General features: G+C 39.3%; 1 non-coding gene across 1 annotated transcript; it reads left to right on the top strand.

The window, feature by feature from the left end:
- Positions 1–6882: 6882 nt before the first annotated feature.
- On the top strand, positions 6883–6986 carry LOC127739892 (small nucleolar RNA R71). The gene has a single exon (XR_008000634.1). It is a non-coding gene; the product is annotated as a small nucleolar RNA R71 (small nucleolar RNA).
- Positions 6987–7923: the final 937 nt, after the last annotated feature.

Raw genomic sequence — 7923 nt, 5'->3', positions numbered from 1 at the left:
GAATTGAATAGAAGAACAATAGTAATTGCATTAATACTCGAGGGACAGTAGAGCTCCACACCTTAATCTATGGTGTGTAGAAACTCCACCGTTGAAAATACATAAGAACAAGGTCTAGGCATGGCCGAATGGCCAGCCTCCCAATGATCTAAGAAATAGGCGTCCAAAGATGATCAAAAGATCTAAAATGATCCAAAGATGAAAATACAATAGTAAAAGGTCCTATTTATAGAGAACTAGTAGCCTAGGGTTTACAAAGATGAGTAAATTACATAAAAATCTACTTCCGGGCCCACTTGGTGTGTGCTTGGGCTGGGCATTGAAGCATTTTCGTGTAGAGACTTCTCTTGGAGTTAAACACCAGCTTTTGTGCCAGTTTGGGCGTTTAACTCCCATTCTTGTGCCAGTTCCGGCGTTTAACGCCGGGCAGTTTTGAGCTGATTTAGAACGCCAGTTTGGGCCATCAACTCTCGAGAAAAGTATGAACTATTATATATTTCTGGAAAGCCCAGGATGTCTACTTTCCAACGCAGTTGAGAGCGCGCCAATCAGGCTTCTGTAGTACCCGAAAATCCACTTCGAGTGTAGGGAGGTCAGAATCCAACAGCATCTGCAGTCCTTTTCAGCCTCTGAATCAGATTTTTGCTCAGGTCCCTCAATTTCAGCCAGAAAATACTTGAAATCATAGAAAAACACACAAACTCATAGTAAAGTCCAGAAAAGTGAATTTTAACTAAAAACTAATAAAAATATACTACAAACTAACTAAAACATACTAAAAACAATGCCAAAAAGCGTATAAATTGTCCGCTCATCAGTAACCCTTTTCTGTTTTGGATGTTCGTGTACGTGGACGGTGCCCACGTATGCGACATTGGAAATTTGTCACCCATGCGTACGCGGGACTGTGCTTGCATACGCATGACCCTATTTTGCTGAAAAATGTGAATTTTGTATTTTTATGTTCTCTTCTTGCCTTTTAAACTTCTCAAATCATTGTTTGAGATCCTTTAACTAATGATTAGGCTTTGGGACCATAAGAGAGTTTTGAGTGAATTAAAAAGGTTATTTGTTATCAGTTTAGAGCTGGTGACTCAGTTTTTGGAAGGCTTGTGGTTGAAATTAGTGAAATTTAAGTTGTCGAGTATTACATTGATGAGAAATTCAGACTTGAATGAGGTTGAGCAATACTTTATTGAAATGGTAAGTGAAAGTTGATGAGAATTACGAAAGATCAAGGTTGATGAAATGGTTGAATATGAGCAGTGATCATTGAATAGTGAGTTTGATATGTATTGTTTTGGTAAGTCACTATGCGCCTGATAAGAATGGTCGTTTAATCCCACCTGTCAAGGTAGCGGCGCCGGCGTAGGGGCTGTGGGGGGTATCCCGCCTACATTCAGTGGTTCAGATGTGAGGGCTGAGGTAGTATCCCACTCACATAATTGGTGCACGAAATTGTGATCATCAACAATGGCGCCAAAGACTTGGTGCTCTCAAACGTGAATCACACTTTGTCACAACTTCGCACAACTAACCAGCAAGTGCACTGGGTCGTCTAAGTAATACCTTACGTGAGTAAGGGTCGATCCCACGGAGATTGTCGGCTTGAAGCAAGCTATGGTCACCTTGTAAATATCAATCAGGCGGATTTAAATGGGTTATGGAGTTTTCATAATTAAAAGATAAATAAAACATAAAGTAAAGATAGAGATATTTATGCAATTCATTGGTGGGAATTTCAGATAAGCGTATGGAGATGCTTCATCCCTCTTGAATCTCTGCTTTCCTACTGCATTCATCTAATCCTTCATACTCCTTTCCATAGAAAGCTGTATGTTCGGGTTTCACCGGCGTCAATGGCTACCTCCCGTCCTCTCAGTGAAAATGGTCCAAATGCATTGTCACAGCACGGCTAATCATCTGTCGATTCTCGATCATGTTGGAATAGGATTTACTATCCTTTTGCGTCTGTCATTACGCACAACACTCGCGAGTTTAAAGCTCGTCACAGTCATCCCTTCCCAAATCCTACTCGGAATACCACAGACAAGGTTTAGACTTTTCGGATCTCAGGAATGGCCGTCAATAATTCTAGCTTATACCACGAAGACTCCGATCTTTTGGAATGGAGGCTAAGAGATACACACTCGATCTAAGGTAGAACGGAAGTGGTTGTCAGGCACGCGTTCAAAGGTTGAGAATAGTGATGAGTGTCACGGATCATCACATTCATCAGGTTGAAGTGCAACGAATATCTTAGAATAAGAATAAGCATGAATTGAATAGAAAACAGTAGTAATTGCAATAATACTCGAGGAATAGCAGAGCTCCACACCCTTAATCTATGGTGTGTAGAAACTCCACCGTTGAAAATACATAAGTGATTAAGGTAGGCATGGCCGTGAGGCCAGCCCCCAATGTCTAAGGAAAACATTCCAAAAATGTCAAATTCCATGATTCCAAAGATAGATGAAAATACAATAGTAAAAGGTCCTATTTATAATGAAACTAGCTACTAGGGTTTACATAAATAGGTAAATGATGCAGAAATCCACTTCCGGGCCCACTTGGTGTGTACTTAGACTGAGCATTGAGCTTCACACGTGTAGAGGCTTCTCTTGGAGTTAAACGCCAACTTTGGTAGCAGTTTGGGCGTTTAACTCCAACTTTTATGCCAGTTCTGGCGTTTTGACTTTAAAATAGGGCAGAGAAGGGGCGTTTGAACGCCAGTTTGCGTCGTCAAAACTTGAGAAAAGTATAGACTATTACATATTTCTGGAAAGCCCTGGATGTCTACTTTCCATCGCAATTGAGAGCGCGCCATTTAGAGTTATGTAGCTCCCGAAAATTCACTTCGAATGCAGGGAGGTCAGAATCCAACAGCATCTGCAGTCCTTTGTCAGCCTCTAAATCAGATTTTTGCTCAGGTCTCTCAATTTCTGCCAGAAAATACCTAAAATCACAGAAAAACACAAAAAATCATAGTAAAGTCCAGAAATATGAATTTTGCATAAAAACTAATAAAAACATCCCAAAAAGTAGCTAGATCCTACTAAAAACTACCTAAAAATAATGCCAAAAAGCGTATAAATTATCCGCTCATCACAACACCAAAATTAAATTGTTGCTTGTCCCCAAGAAAATGAAAACAAAATAGGATAAAAAGAAGAGAATATACAATGAATCCCACAGTATCAATGAAACTTGGTCCTAATTAGATGAACAGGGCTTGTAGCTTTTTGCTTCTGAACAGTTTTGGCATCTCACTTTTTCTTTTGAAATTCAGAATGATTGGCATCTATAGGAACTCAGAGTTTCAGATAGCGTTATTGATTCTCCTAGTTAAGTATGTTAATTCTTGAACACAGCTACTTTTATGAGTCTTGGCCGTGGCCTTAAGCACTTTATTTTCCAGTATTACCACCAGATACATAAATGTCACAGACACATGACTGGGTGAACCTTTTCAGATTGTGACTCAGCTTTGTTAAAGTCCCCAGTTAGAGGTGTCCAGAGTTCTTAAGCACACTCTTTTGCTTTGGATAATGACTTTAACCACTCAGTCTCAAGTTTTTCACTTGGACCTGCATGCCACAAGCACATGGTTAGGGACAGCTTGATTTAGCTGCTTATGCCCGGATTTTATTTCCTTGGGCCCTCCTATCTATTAATGCTCAAAGGCTTGGATCCTTTTTACCCTTGCCTTTTGGTTTTAAGAGCTATTGGCATTTTCTGCTTGCTTTTTCTTTCTCTTTTTTTTTGCCATTTTTTTCTCTTTTCTCTCACTTTTTTTTCACTGCTTTTTCTTGCTTCAAGAACCAATTTCATGATTTTTCAAATTATCAATAACATTTCTCTTTGTTCATCATTCTTTCAAGAGCCAACAACTTTAACATTCATAAACAACACGATAAAAAATATGCACTGTTCAAGCATTCATTCAGAAAACAAAAAGTATTGCCACCACATCAAAATAATTAAACTAGTTTCAAGATAAAATTTGAAATCCAAGTACTTCTTGTTCTTTTGTAATTAAGCACACTTTTCTTTTAAGAAAGGTGAAGGATTCATGAAGTTATTCATAGCTTTAAGACATAGACACTAGACACTAATGATCATGTAGTGAAGACACAAACATAGATAGAATATACAGCATAAAGCCGAAAACAGAAAAATAAATAGACAAGGAGATTAAGGAATGAGTCCACCTTAGTGAGGGTGGTGTATTCCTCCTCTTGAAGAACTAATGGTGCTCTTGAGCTCCTATATGTCTCTTCCTTGCTTTTGTTGCTCCTCCCTAGTGATTTTGGTGCTCCTATCCTTAGTTGCTCCCAATAGTTTTGTGGAGGAAAATGCATCCCTTGAGGCATCTCAGGTATTTCTTGATGAGGGAATTCCTCATGCTCTTGTTGAGGTCCATGAGTGGGCTCTCTTGTTTGCTCCATCCTTTTCTTAGTGATGGGCTTGTCGTCTTCAATGAGGATGTCTTCCTCTATGACAATTCTAGCTGAATTGCATAGGGATCATCTTTTTCTTGGCCACAACTTCATAGAAGTGGTCTTGATGGACCTTTGAAATGAATCTTTCCATCTCCCCTGACTCGAAGGTGGAAGCTTTTCCATTCCCTTTCCTCTTTCTAGAGGTTTCTCCGGCCTTAGGTGCCATAAATGGTTATGGAAAAACAAAAAAAGCAATGCTTTTACCACACCAAACCTAAAATGTTTGCTCATCCCCGAGCAAAAGAAGAAAGAAAGATGTGGAAGAAGAAGAAAATATAGGAGATGGAGGGTGTATAAGGTATTTGGAGAAGAGTGTTGTAGAAAGGTATGAAGAGAAGAGAGAGTGAGTTGAGGTTGGTGGGGATCCTGTGGGGTCCACAGATCCTGAAGGGTCAAGGAATTCGCTTCCCTGCTCCAATTGGGCATACAAAACTCCTTAGAGTGTAATCCTGGCATGTAAACGCCAGTCTGCTGCCCTGTTTTGGCGTTTAAATGCCAGCTTTCCTTCCTATTCTGGCGTCTAAATGCCAGTTTGTTGCCATGTTCTGGCATTTAAACGCCAGTCTGGTCCCTTATTCTGGCGTTTAAATGCCCAGAAAGGTGCCAGATTAGGCGTTTAAATGCCCATTTTGCTACCCTTACTGGCGTTTAAACGCCAGTAAGTCCTTCCTCTGGGGTGTGCTGTTTTCAATGCTGTTTTTGATTTTTTTATTTTTGTAATTGTCTTTGTGACTTTACATGATCATCAACCTAAAAGAAAACAAAATAATATAGATAAAATTAATATAAAATTGGGTTGCCTCCCAATAAGTGCTTCTTTAATGTCAATAGCTTGACAGTGAGCTCTCATGGAGCCTCACAGATGATCAGAGTATGGTTGAGATCTCTCAACACCAAGCTTAGAGTTTGGCTGTGGCCTCCTAACACCAAACTTAGAGTTTGAATGTAGGGGCTCTGTTTGACTCTGCATTGGGAGAAACTCTTCATGCTTACTCTTCATGGTTACAGATGGAGAACCTTGAGTCTTTACCACAAGGCATTCTTCATTCACATGAAGGATCAACTCTCCTCTGTCAACATCAATCACAACTCTTGTTGTGGCTAGGAAGGGTCTTCCAAGGATGATGGATTTATCCTCATCCCTCCTAGTGTCTAGGATTATGAAATCAGCAGGGAAGTAAAGGCCTTCAACCTTCACTAGCACGTCCTCTACTAGTCCATAAGCCTTTTTCATAGATTTATCTGCCATCTCCAATGAGAATTTGGCAGCCTGTACCTCATAGATTCCCAGTCTCTCTATTACAGAGAGTGGCATCATGTATATCCCTAACCCTAGGTCACATAGAGCTTTTTCAAAGGTCATGGTACCTATGGTACAGGGTATTAAGAATTTACCAGGATCCTGTCTCTTTTGAGGTAAATTTTGCTGAACCAATGTATTCAGTTCATTGGTGAGCAAGGGAGGCTCTTCCACCCAAGTCTCATTACCAAATAGTTTGGCATTCAGCTTCATGATTGCTCCTAAATATTGGGCAAATTGCCCTTCAACAATGTCTTCATCCTCTTCAGAAGATGAATAGTCATCAGAGCTCATGAATGGTAAAAGGAGGTCCAAGGGAATCTTTATGGTCTCTGTATGAGCCTCAGATTCTTTTGGTTCCTCATTAGGGTATTCCGTACGGACCATTGGATGTCCCCTAAGGTCTTCCTCATTGGGATTCACGTCCTCCTCTTCCTCTAAGGTTTTGGCCATGTTGATTATATCAATGGCCTTGCACTCTCCTTTGGGATTCTCTTCTATATTGCTTGGGAGAGTGCTAGGAGGAGTTTCAGTAACCCTTTTACTCAGCTGGCCCACTTGTGCCTCCAAGTTTCTAATGGAGGATCTTGTTTCAGTCATAAAACTAAGAGTGGCCTTAGATAGATCAGAGACTATGTTTGCTAAGTTAGAAGGATTCTGCTCAGAATGCTCTGTCAGTTGTTAAGATGATGATGGGAAAGGTTTGCTATTGCTAAATCTGTTTCTTCCACCATTGTTATTATTGAAGCCTTGCTTCTGTTGATCCTTCATGCATTTTGCAATCCATTCAGACTCTGAGAGATCATATTGACTTGTTGGGTCAATATTTTGTTCTGAGCCAGTATGGCATTCAGAGCATCAATTTCAAGAACTCTTCTCTTTTGAGGCGTCCCATTACTCACAGGATTCCTCTCGGAGGTATACATGAACTGGTTATTTACAACCATTTCAATAAGTTCCTAAGCTTCTGCAGGTGTTTTCTTTAGGTGAATGGATCCACATGCAGAATGGTCCAGTGACATCTTGGAAAATTCAGACAGACCATCATAGAATATATCTAATGTGGTCCATTTTGAAAGCATGTCAGAATGACACTTTTTGGTCAGTTGCTTGTATCTTTCCCAAGCTTCATAGAGGGTCTCACCATCTTTTTGTCTAAAGGTCTGAACATCCACTCTAAGCTTGCTCAGCTTTTGAAGAGGAAAGAACATGGCTAAGAAAGCCGTGACCAGCTTATCCTAAGAGTCCAGGCTATTTATGGGTTGTGAGTCCAACCATGTTCTAGCTCTGTCTCTTACAGCAAAAGGGAAAAGCATAAGCTTGTAGACTTCAAGATCGACTCCATTGGTCTTAACAGTATCACAGATCTGTAAGAACTCAGTTAAGAACTGATAAGGGTCTTCTGATGGAAGTCCATAAAACTTGCAATTCTGTTGCAGTAGAGAAACTAATTGAGGCTTTAGCTCAAAATTGTTTGCTCCTATGGCAGGGATTGAGATACTTCATCCATAGAAGTTGGAAGTTGGTGTAGTAAAATCACCAAGCATCTTCCTTGCATTGTTGTTTGGTTCGGCCATAATTATTTCTTTTGCTGCTTCCTTTTCGAAAATTTCAGTGAGGTCCTCTTCATAGTTTTTTCAGGTTCAGGATCAGTTTCAACAAGTATGCCTTTATCTTTGTTCCTGCTCATATGAAAGAGAAGAAAACAAAGAAAATATGGAATCCTCTATGTCACAGTATAGAGATCCCTTGAGGTGTCAGAGGAAAATAAGAATAGAAGAAGGAGGTAAGAATTCGAACACACAAAGAGAGATGGAGTTCGAATTGACAATGGAGGAGGAATGTTAGTGTTTAAATAGAAAAAGATAAAAAAAGGGGGGAGAATTTTTGAAAATTAAAATTTAAAATAATTAGTTAGTTGAAAAAGATCTGAAAATTAATTTTGAAAAGATAGGAGGTTTAGAAAAGATTTTGAAATTGATTTTAAAAAAGATATGATTTGAAAAAGATGTGATTAAAAAGATATGATTGAAAGATAAAAATTAAAAAGATTTGATTTTTAAAATTAATAACTTGATTAACAAGAAACTAAAAGATATGATCCTAAATTTCAAATTTTGA

Source organism: Arachis duranensis, chromosome 6 (assembly GCF_000817695.3).
Source record: "Arachis duranensis cultivar V14167 chromosome 6, aradu.V14167.gnm2.J7QH, whole genome shotgun sequence".
In the NCBI taxonomy this organism is placed as follows: Eukaryota; Viridiplantae; Streptophyta; class Magnoliopsida; order Fabales; family Fabaceae; genus Arachis; species Arachis duranensis.
Note: the sequence above shows the minus strand (reverse complement) of the source record. Positions and strands in the feature narration are given on the sequence as shown.